The following is a 12,546-nucleotide window of genomic DNA, read 5'->3' on the forward strand; positions in this document are numbered from 1 at the left end:
ACCCCTGGGCCCCGCTTCTCTGAAACTCTACTTTGTGTCTGTCACTTCTTTATTCCTCGGTTCTTTCGGATTCCCCTCTCAACCCTGTTCACCAGCAAGTGGTGCCGGAACAGGGACTTGAGGGAGGATAAGATCTGCCCACCCGAGTCGGGGAAAAGAAAAGAAAAACGAAACGCAGCTGATTGAGCTGCGGAAGGTGAGCCTTCCCGGGCCGAGGGGAAGTCTTCGGAACTCTCAGGGCAACGAGGGGACAACATGAAAACGTTTTAACAGCCGGGGAAGAGGCCTGCAGACCCGGAGTCTGTGGCATTTTCAGTTGAGTCTGTCTAATTTCTCTTAAAAACATGGATAATAAATCTCCCTCCCCCTCCTGAGCTGCCACTCCAGGGTGGGTGTGGCCCAGACCCAAAAGCGAGACTTCGGTCTCCAGTAGATGTTGAGCCACTCCTAGAAAAATGTTTCATGAAAAACAATTGAAGGGAGAAATGCTTCAAGTTTTCCAGTTCATTATGTGAGGCGGAGGTCATGGTCCCCGACACTACAGTTGGTTGTTTTTTTTTTTAAAGATTTATTTATTTATTTATTTATACAAGCACTGGATACAGTCAGAAGCACGGGAGGGTGAGAGAATTCACCAGAGCCAGAGCGGGGAGCAGAGCAGGCAGAAGGACCGAAGTACACTGCTGAGGGGAGCAGCGGGCGGCAGGAGAGGTCTGCGCGCCATGCGGGACCCTCGCTGGCAGCCGGGGACCGAACTGGCGCTATAGAGGCTGCAGGAAGCTTCGCAGCCCAGAGCTCAACTGCTGAGCCACCAGGGGAGGCCCTGCCATTTGCTCTTATTAAAAAAAATATAAAAGGTTTTTCTGAAAATGGCCTTCAGGGCCTCCCTGGTGGTGCAGCGGGTTGAGCACAGCGCTGTGAAGCTGTCCACAGCCTCTGCAGTGCGGGTTCGATCCCCGGCCGGCCAGGGAGATTCCCACATGGCGCGGCAGACCTCTCCTGTCTCGCTCGCTGCTCCCCTCAGCAGAGCTTTCGGTTGGTCTGCCTGTTCTGCTTCCCATTCTGTCTCTGGTGAATCCTCTCACCCTCCCGCGCCTCTGGCCTGTACCCCAGCTCTTGTATAAATTAAAAAAATAATAAATCTTAAAAAAAATAAAAATGGTATTCAAAGTTCATTCACAATTGCTAAGGTTATAGAAAATGGGTATAATATGACTGTATAAGACTAAAAGGTTCTTATCAAAATAGTATCAACCCACTGCGGCTGGCAGGTGGGGGCTGCCCTTGGTCTCAGTGAGCAGCTGCCTGGACTTTTTCTCCAGTGTTGAGCTCATGGGCATCTCTGCTGCCTTCCTGCTGTGGGGAACTGGACTCTCCTTTTGTCCACCTTGAAACTATTCTGGTCTGTTCTATAGGTGGAAAAATTGTATCTCCCTTTGTCTCCTACAAAATGCTTATTGATTGAGTAAAAACTTTTAAATTTGCTTATTGGGCATGTAAAAGGTTGAGTTTCTTGTTAAAATTAATTGACCTGGTAAAAATATATAGTGAAAATACAACTTTTTAAAAAAAGACTTATTTATGGGCCTCCCCTGGTGGCACAGCGGTTGAGCGCTGGGCTGCAAAGCTGACTGCAGCCTCTGCAGTACCAGTTCGATCCCAGCAACCAGCGAGGGCACCACATGGCACGCAGACCTCTCTTGCCACACCCACTGCTCCCCTCAGCAGTGTATTTCGTCAGTCTACCTGTTCTGTTCCCTGCTCTGGCTCTGGTGAATTCTTTCACCCTCCCGCACTTCTGACTGAACCCAGTGCTTGCATAAATCAACCAATCTAAAAAAAAAAAAAAAAAGACTTATTTATTTATGCATACGAGAACTGGGGTACAGGCCAGAGATGCGGGGGGGGCTGAGAGGATTCACCAGAGACAGAGTGGGGAACAGGACAGGCAGACTGACTGAAATACACTGCTGAGGGGAGCAGCGGGCGAGTCAGGAGAGGTCTGCTGTGCCATGTGGGTAGCTCCCTGGCTGGGGGTTAAAACCATGCCGCAGAGGCTTTGGATAGCTTCATAGGCTGCGTCTTAACCTCTTACACCACCAGGGAGGCCCTCAGGTAACTTTTTGCTTCTTACTGTAAAAAACCTAACTTTTAATCTCTTTTAATGTCTTTTCATCTAACTCATCTAAAGAGATGATAGTATAACAACTATTAAAATATCTTACTAAAAACAAAAAATGTGATAACCCTAAATATATGTAAAGTGAGATGTGTGTTTGCAAAGAAAAACATGTATTAAAAATAGCTATTTTAAAGGTCCTAAAAGTAAAGTAAAAAGTGTTAAAGCAAGTGTTAAAGGGCCGAGAGAGGGAGAAAAAGAAATATTAAGAAAACAAAAGAAAGTGTTAACAACAATAAAAACAAAGAAAAGGAAAGGGAAGAGGGAAGGAGACTAGAAGGAGGACGTGAACAGGACTGGAATTGTGGTTTCCTGGAATCTGTTGACACTGACAGGGACCTGTGTTTCTAGGTAAAGGCCTTGGGTCCTTGCGGAATGCAAAGGCCACAACGTCAGTGAAAGTCCAGTGTTGAAAATTCCACCACCTGATTCACAGCTTTCAAATGGAAGAAGGTTCTGCTGCATGTTCATGGATGAACTTAAAAGTGCCACCTGGCTGGACCTGGAACACGTTCTGCTAAGCACAGACAAACCAGACGTGCAAGGTGAAATGCTGTGTGATTTGACCTTGATTTGATTTTGACCTTGTCCATGATTCACATCAGGTATGTCAAGCAGGAAAATTCATGGAATTTTACATACATTTCATGAAGTGGAAATGGTGGGGGCAGGTGTTGGGAGGCAAAGCGAACATGGAGGTGTTTCATGAGGACAGGGCTTCAGTATGGGGAGATGAACAGGTTCGGGAGATATTTATTGGTGAGGCTGGCACAGCAACATGAATGCACTTCATGCCACCGCACTGCATGTCGAGAAACAGTTAAAAGGCATCATGGCATTCTTCACCGCAGCCAGGAGTTGCCAGTGAACCGTGTGCACCCACAAGGAGTGAGTCAACATGTGGTGTGTGCACATGGGCTACTACTCACCTATGGAAAATGAAATCTTGCCAGTTGCAGCAATCAGAATTATGTTTGATGCCCAGTGAAATGAGTCAGATGGAGAAAGACAGATAATGACATGAAACACACTGCTGAGGGTGGCAGCATGTGGGTCAGCGCCCAGGCCAGGGATTGAACACGTGTTGCAGTAGCTGCTAATAGCTGACCCACATGGGGCAGCAGACTTCTGTCTCCCCCGCTGCTCCCCTCAGCAGTGTATTTCAGTCAATCTGCCTGTTCTGTTCCCCACACTGTCTCTGGTGAATCCTCTCACCCCTGCCCCTCTGGCCTGCACCCTGTTGGGGGGGGTGGTGGTGAGAGGATTCACCAGAGTAAGAGTGGGGAACAGAACCGGCAGACTGACTGAAATACACTGCTGGGAGCAGCGGGGAGACAGGAGAGGTCTGTTGCACCATGTGGGTAGCTCTGTGGCCAGGGATCGAACTCGTGCTGCAGCGGCTGCAGACAGCTTCCTAGGTTGTGTCTTAACCTCTTGCGCCACCAGGGAGGCCTCCAGCCCTTGCCTTTTAAGCCTGCCCGCCTGTGTCTCTTTCCTTGTTGTCCTTTCCTTAACAAACTGGCCCTGTGCACTGATGAACAGGCATGTCTGCCACATCATTTCTCAGTGGGGCCCAACAACCCCATGCACCGAACCTCCTCACCTGAACCCCATCACGAACATAATGCAGTCTACACAGTTGTTGCTACCTAAGTCTACATCCCCAAAACCTACATCATGTTATAAACCAGTGTCTGTCCAGTTAAAAGGTTGAGTGAATTTTCTTCAAAGGACAAGTTTATTGTTTCATGTGTTTTACCACAAAACCCACAAGCCTGCACCAAGGAAACTTCAAGGAGAAAGCAAAGTTTCTCTAGACAGACTCCATTCAACCCAGAGCTCACAGAGGAAGTCGTGGGTGAGCCCCTAATCCAGCCACAGATACACAAGGGGAGCCGGTTTGTGGTGAGTGCCAGCAGCCTCTGGACTGGACAGCCCAGCCCATCCTGCCCCTGCCAGGGTAGCTGGCTCTTCTCCAGCTCTGGGACTCAAACTAGGGGTTCCCCAGTTCTTGGGTTTCTTGCCTCCGAATGAATTATACCACCAGCAGGCAGCAGATTGTGGGGCTTACTGTGTGATCCAATCCCTGTAGGAAATTTCTCTCTACCTCTCTCATCTCTCTGTCATCTATCAGTCTCTATCATTTATCATCTATCTATTGATCTAGTAAGTATCTATCTATTGATTGATTAGTCGATCCATCCATCTATCCCTCCATCTGTCTATCTCCTATTGCAGATTCTCAGGAGAACACTGAGCAAAATTCCATACCACTGCTCCTCACCAGCACACTCTTTTTCACTCACCCAAGAGCTGCCATCTCCCCACATCCCCGCCAACACTTCTTATTTTAGGTTTTTCTTTTGTCTTGTTTTGTCGACAGCGGTCATTATCCGCTGGGTGTGAGGGACCTTCTCGTTATAGGTTTGATTTGCATTTCCCTAATGATCTGTGATGCTGGGCATCTTTTTACATGCTTCTTGGCCATTTCTGTCTTCTTTGGAGAAATGTCTTTGCAAGTCTTTGGTGCATTTTTTTTTTAAGATTTATTTTTATTTATTTATTTATACAAGCACTGGGTACAGTCAGAAGCGCGGGAGGGTGAGAGAATTCAGCAGAGCCAGAGCGGGGAGCAGAGCAGGCAGAAGGACTGAAGCACACTGCTGAGGGGAGCAGCGGGCGGCAGGAGAGGTCTGCGCGCCATGTGGGACCCTTCTCCGGTGACCGGGGAGCAGCCGGGGATCGAACCGGCGCTGCAGAGGCTGCGGGCAGCTTCACAACCCGGCACTCAACCGCTGATTTTTATTTATTTGTACAAGAACTGGGGTACAGGCCAGATGCGCAGGAAGGTGAGAGGATTTACCAGAAACAGAGCAGGGAACAGAACAGGCAGACTGACGAAATACACTGCTGAGGGGAGCAGCGGGCGAGACAGGAGAGGTCTGCCGCGCCATGTGGGAATCTCGCTGGCCGGCTGGGATTGCAACTGCACTGCAGAGGCTGTGGACAGCTTCACAGTGAGGCCTCAAACGCCTGCGCCACCAGGCAGGCCCGAGTTCTTTGTTTTGTTGATGAGCTGTAAAAGTTCTTTCTCGTTTCGGATAGAAGTGCTCATCAGATACAGGATTTGCAAATATTCTCCCAGGCTGACTTTGCACACCTTTGATTGTATCCTTCGATGCACAAGAATTCTGATTTTTTTATGGCATCCAAGTATCTGTTTTTACTTTTGCTGGCATCCCCAAAATGGGGTATGGCCAAATCTGATGTCACAGAGCTTCACCCCTTTGTTGTCCTCTAAGAACTTGCTTCTAAAATTTCAGTCCTTGGGCCTCCTGGTGGCGCAAGGGGTTAAGTCTCAGCTCTATGAAGCTATCACCAGCCACTGCAGCACGAGTTTGATCCCTGGCCAGGGAGCCGACCCACATGGCACAGCAGACCTCTCCTGTCTCCCCGCTGCTCCCCTCGGCAGTGTATTTCAGTAGATCTGCCTGTTCTGCTCCCCACTCTTTCTCTGGTGAATTCTCTCACCACCCCCTCTCGCAACTTGGGCCTACACCCCAGCGCTTGTATGCATAAATAAATAAATCTTAAAAATACAAAACTAAAATCTTTAATTTAATTTGAGTTAATTCTCATATCACACATAAGGCAAAGATCCAACTAAAGGTCCAACCACGTGTTGAGAAGGTTGTGGTGAGATATTTTCATTTCAAAAGAGGTTGTGTGTACGGACAGAAATATTGACAACTGTTTGGTTTCTGGTAATGATTAATTCATTTTTAAACAGTCCTGTCTCTTCTAAACACTCACAGAGGACTTCCAAGGATAAAAATAGCAAGCCGTGGTGAATTTCACAATTTTAGATTTCCCCCAAACATTTGAACATGGATTGCAGTTTAATCAGTGAACTTTTCACAAGTCTGGTAACTCAGAATCCTTGAAATGAGTTAGTGCCTAGAAATAGAAGAAAAACAGAAATAGAAGAAAAACAGATTCTCAGAAGTACTTTCACTGTCTTCAAGGGCTGACAAATAAGGATCCCAGTGACAATTACACAGACCATTTCCTTACTTTGTTGTGTTTATTTTAAAGATTTATTTATTTATGCATATAAAAACTGGGGTGTAGGCCAGAGATGTAGAGGGTGAGAGGGGAGCAGAACAGGTGGACTGACAGATACACTGCTGAGAGGAGCAGGGGGAAACAGGAGAGGTCTGCTGCACCATGTGGGTAGCTCCCTGGCCAGGGATGAAATCAAGCCGCAGTGGCTGGCGACAGCTTGATAGCACTGAGACGTTAACCCCTGAGCCACCAGGGAGACTCTCCAGGTTGCCTGCAACCACAGCAGAGATGGTTCCAGTTTTCAGGTGTGAGCTCTACCCCACTGGGTTGCTCCTCCAAGAGTGAGTGGATTCTGGTAACCACTACTCTACCCTCAGGGGTCACATGTTGCTGTCTCCTAGTAACTAGGCAACCAATTCCCTTTCATTCAGAATACCTGGGTCCTTTGACTTTTCTCACTGGACCTGGTCACCTGGTCTGTTCCAGTTCATTGAAAACCTATGTGCGATTTGGATATCACAACTTACCTCTCTAAGGAATGGAACTTAAGAGCTACAGTGTGGACTAGCATCCAATGAACCTTTCAAATGTCCAGAGACAACTTTTTTAAAGATTAGAAATGAGAAAAACTGAGGTGTTGTTTGGGGAACAGTATGTCCTGAATGAATTCCACCCCCAACTCCCATCATGCCAGAGACCGGCCATGACACTTGACTTCTAGGAGTGGGGGTTGCTGGGAAATCAGGGCGGACTTAAGCGATCATACTTGGTTAAAGCCCAACACAGTGGGCCTGCAGGGCCTGGGTCCTGCCTGCCCTCAGCGAGCACCCGGGTAGCTGCTCAGACGTGTTACCAGTAAGAGGTATTCACCAGTTACTCCCGTTCCCTCTCTGTGCTCCCCTCTTCCCATTTCCCTTGTTTTTTGTTTTTTTTTTAAAAGATTTATTTATGTATGCATGCAAGAACTGGGGTGTCGGCCAGAGGTGCAGGGAGTGAGAGGATTCCCCAGAGACAGAGTGAGGAGCAGAACAGGCAGATCTACTGAAATCCACTGCTGAGGGGAGCAGCGGGGAGACAGGAGAGGTCTGCGGCGCCATGTGGGTAGCTTCCTGGCCAGGGATTGAACTCGGTGCTGCAGAGGCTGCGGATTGCTTCATAGTGCCGTTCTTAACCCCTTGTGCCACCAGGGAGGCCCCTGTCCTGAGTCTTAAAGCCCTCAGGGAAGGACTCACACCCAGGCCTCAAATTTCCCTTTGGGGTTGCCCTGTAACAAGGTGATTAAAAAAACCAGGCAGGTCTGCAAGAGAACAAAACAGAAGTTGTAGCAGAAATGAAGCACACAGCTTCTGGTCCTTGATTTTTCCTTCCATTCCGAATGCTTTGTCTTGGATCTCTTTTTATCTGAATAACTTGTTGGCAGGCTGCATGTAATTTCACAAATATGGCTCCTTTTGTAGGACACATGAGCTGTTTCCAAACTCTTGCCATACCTAAGAATGCTACAGTGAATAGCCTTGTAAATTTGGGAGACACACACACACACACACACACACACACACAGCTGGCCTCCTGGACAGATGTTGACACTTGACCTTCAACATCCTCACACTATTTGTTGCTTGCCCAGACTCAAATGGCTCCAAGTTCATTTCCCCTTATTTATATTTACATTTATATTTCTATAATACACCCTATGTACACACACATTTTAGAAATTTTTAAAATATATTTTTACATCATTTTTCATTTTTTTTAAAGATTTATTTATTTATTTATACAAGCACTGGGTACAGTCAGAAGCGCGGGAGGGTGAGAGAATTCACCAGAGCCAGAGCAGGGAGCAGAGCAGGCAGAAGGACCGAAGTACACTGCTGAGGGGAGCAGCGGGCGGCAGGAGAGGTCTGCGCGCCACACGGGACCCTCCTCCGGTGGCCGGGGAGCAGCCGGGGATCGAACCGGTGCTGCAGAGGCTGCGGGCAGCTTCGCAACCCAGTGCTCAACCGCTGCACCACCGGGGAGGCCCCATCATTTTTCATTTTTAAACAGTGTTTGCCTCCCCACCCCCCCATTCCCTCAGGTGTAGTCCACATAGAATTTCCTTCCCCAATGCACCCGTGCACCATCACCACAGTCCCCTGTGCTCCTCCCTCCCTCCCTCTGATCCCTCTCCCTCCTCTTCCCCTGCAGGATGTCTCTGATTTATAATTGTCTCTTTTCGTTTTGTTGTGTTTCGTATTAGTATATGTTCCCCCTGATGTCTTATTTGCTTCCACAATATTCCTCCTATAAGTGAAAACATCTGATATTTTTCTTTTTCCTTCTGATTTATTTCACTAAGCATACATTTTATGCCATATATAAAACACATCTATATCAGAGATATTTATTATAGGGTTGTGTGTGTGTGTATGTGTGTGTGTGTGTGTGTGTGTGTAAACTTGTTGGGTCAAAGGCTACATTTGCAACATTGTTGATACTGCAAAGTGCCTTCCATGAAAGCAGCACCAGTTTGGGTTCTTGCCTGCAAGTCACACATTCCTTCCTTAGCACAGCTGTGTTATGAGACTTCAGGATTTTTGCCAATCTGATACCGGGACACAGAATTGAAGTGTGACCTTCATCTACCTTTCTCTTTTTGTCAGTGCAAGCCACCATCTTTTTCTATAGCTTTACAAGTCATGTGAATGTCCTTCTCTGTGTGTTTAGACTTTGCCTATATTTGTATTAGTTTGTTGGTCTTTCGCCGAACGACTCCTCTAGTTCCTTCTAGTTCCTTTTATATGTTACAAATGAGCCCTCTGCACATAAATTGCAAATATCTCCTCCATTTATCACTGTGGGGATTGCTTGAAGAGTTTCATTCGTCACGTAGTCTGTTCTTTAAACAATAATCCCTAAGTCTGGAGTGATCACAATCTTATTTTTAAAATCTTTGAAAGTACAATACAAGCCACTTTTATTTTCCAGAACCGTTGAAAGTAAGGCTGTCTCTGGAAGTTCCATCACTGCCTGGATGACATTTTTATTAAAGATTTATTTTTACTTATTTATGCATACAAGAACTGGGGTGTAGGCCAGAGGTCCGGGGAATGGGGGTGTGTGTGAGAGGAATCACCAGAGACAGAGTGGGGAGCAGAACAGGTGGATCTAGTGAAATCCACTGCTGAGGGGAGCAGCGGGGAGACAGGAGAGGTCTGCTGCGCCATGTGGGTCACCTCACTGGCCAGGGATCAAACTCATGCTGCAATAGCTGGTAATAGCTTGATAACTTTGAGGCCTTCACAGCCCTGTGCCACCAGGGAGGCCCGAAGGTTTTCATTTCTCTCTGTGTGGACTCACTGCTTCCTTTTTTATGCCAGGAGTTGGCATCGGGACTACAGTTACTGAGTTCTTTCTTTGGGTGCTCAAAATTATTTATTTGGACAGCTTGTTTATTTTTAGCAGTGAAATGCTCTACCACTGAGTTCTACCCCCTCGCTTGTTTATTTTTGAAGTTTTATCAATGTACCGTTGATTTGCAATATTACATGGATTGTGCATATATATATGTAAAAGTTTCACCTCACTCACCATCGAGTCCTACTGCCCCTCCCACTGTGAGATGAACCCCCCATTCCTCCAGCCCCCTCCCCCTTCAGCCACCACCATATTTTTCATTGAGTCTTAGAGCAATGTCTGTTGTGACTGGAAGGCCATTTGCTTGCCTGTTAGATGGTGAACTACTTCCTTAAGCCCTTATTTTCTCAAGGGGAGCCCCTTGACTCGTGCAATCAGTGCATCCAGGGATCAGCCTGTACCAGTCACAGAGCCTGCCCTCACTTCCTGGGGCAGCAAAATGTTGCAGGTGCACTTGGTCCCTTCTGTGACAGAGCTCCATCCCCAGATGTTGCTGGAAGGAACCCTGGTTATTTTTGTAGAGAACAGGAAAACAGGAGCTGAATCCTAGGGCAACTCATGGCTTTTTTGTTTTTGTTTTTGTTTTTTTAAGATTTATTTATTTATGCATACAAGAACTGGGGCACAGGCCAGAGATCTGGGGGGGGGTAAGAGGATTCACCAGAGACAGAGTGGGGAGCGGAACAGGCAGATCTACTGAAATACACTGCTGAGGGGAGCAGCAGGTGAGGCAGGGGAGGTCTGCTGCACCATGTGGGTAGCTCCCTCACTGGGGATCAAACTCATGCTGCAGTGGCTGCCAATGGCTTCATAGTACTGTGCTTAACCCCTTGCACCACCAGGGAAGCCCTCTTTGGGGGTCTTACTGTTCCCAGGGCCTCTCAAGGAACAGGCCTTATAAATAGTGATATGAAGATAGAGCCTAGGTCTAGATCCGTATAAATCTCACATTGTTTATCATGCATCACTTAGTGATGCCTTGAGGGCAACAGACCACATATAAGACAGTCATCCCAAAAGACTGGACCCCATAACCAAGGTGTACAGTTCACACACAGACTGAAAGTAATGACACTCAGGCCTCCCCAGTGGCACGGGCGGTGGAGCCAGCGCTGTGAAGCTGTCCACAGCCTCTGCAGTGCCGGTTCAATCCCTGCCAGCCGGAGTGAATCCCTCATGGTGTGGCAGACCTCTCCTTTCTCGCCCGCTGCTCCCCTCAGCAGTGCATTTCGTCAGTCTGCCTGTTCTGTTCCCCTCTCTGTCTCTGGTGAATCCTCTCACCCTCCCGCGCATCTGGCCTGTACCCTGATTCTTGTATAAATAAATAAATCTTTAAAAAAAAAAAAAGTAACAACACTCTAACCATTTGCACCAAGCCAGCATCGCCTAACATTTCTCTTGACATTTGATCCTGTATTAGTAAAAGTAAGGTTAGCCACGGACATGTCAGCAGTTTGTTTCTCATTCAGAGAAAGTTCCATCAGCAGAGAGGCAGGGCGGGAACCCTGCATCATGTGATGCCTGACTGGTTACGTGTGCAGATAATGTGGGTTTCCTACATTTGTGTGTGTGTAGGTATCACACTTGTTATATCAGGTGCACACACACTCATGTACCTCACATATCAGGTGCATTTATATACTTCCCGCCCCGCTGTCTGTGTGTATTGAAAACCATGAATTCACCACAGTGGACCTAATTCAATGCCAATACCTCAAGTTCTCTCCCTTCCCATATTTCTACCACCCCTTCTGTGGCAGTGAGAAGCCAGCTTCCACTTTTTTTTAAAGATATTTATTTATTTATGCGCACAAGAGCTGGGGTACAGGCCAGAGATGCGGGGGGTGAGAGAATTCAGAGACAGAGTGGGGAGCAGAACAGGCAGACTGACTGAAATCCACTGCTGAGGGGAGCAGCGGGGAGACAGGAGAGGTCTGCTGTGCCATGTGGCTAGCTCCCTGGCCATGATCAAACTCAGACAGCAGTGGCTGGTGACAGCTGGATCGTGCTGAGACTTTAACCCCTGCGCCACGAGGGAGGCCCCTAACTTCCGCTTTTCTTCCCCTATGTCGTAAGTCAGTTCCCCCACATGGCCCCCCTCCCCTCCTCTGCCCCCACTGACCTGTCTTCTCGCAAGTGCCACCCTGTGTACCCACCCCTCCCAAGTGCGCTTAGTTGTGCATAAGTAGGTGCCTGCTTCACCCCACTTAGGTCCTGGTACCCCATTCAGGGTCCCTGCCCCCAACCCCACCCCAAACTGATATTGCTACCCATGAGACTTAGGACCATATTGTTCAGGCAGGAAAGGGAAAGCAAGAGGGAGAATGTTGGATCCTATTTCATGCACTTGAACACATCAGTGTTTCCTCTTATGGCCTCTGAGTTTTGACCCACAGTTCAAAGTCTTTCTCCACACCCAGGTTATAAAGAAATTTTCCAGTGTTTACTTATTCTTTTTTATGGTTTTGTATTTTACATTGAAATCGTTGATCCATTTAGCATTCATTTGGCATATTCTTTTTTTTTCCATTACTTCCTTCTAATGGGTTAATAGGCTTGCTTTATCTCCCTATTTTAATATTTATTTTTTTAAATCAAACTTATATTTGCACACGGGAGAGTCACAAAGTGTGACTGTTCAGTTTAAACTTCCACATCCCACTCCATTGACATATAATCCCCGCAGTTGTTAAACTAAGGTTAACCACTTGGCCAGAGAAATTCTGATACATCAGTGGTTTAAACCACTGGTTCTTACTTCTCCTTCAGAGAAAGTTCCTCAGCAGAGAGGCAGAGGGGCGGGCCCCAGGCTGGCAGCCACGTTGTGTTACATGTGCCCCCCCACCCCGCAGGTCTCTCTGGGTATGCTGGCCAAGAGAGATGCACCTCAATAATCCCACCTCTTG

Source organism: Talpa occidentalis, unplaced genomic scaffold, assembly GCF_014898055.3.
Source record: "Talpa occidentalis isolate TD23 unplaced genomic scaffold, MPIMG_talOcc4v2.1 talOcc4.17, whole genome shotgun sequence".
Classification (NCBI taxonomy): domain Eukaryota; kingdom Metazoa; phylum Chordata; class Mammalia; order Eulipotyphla; family Talpidae; genus Talpa; species Talpa occidentalis.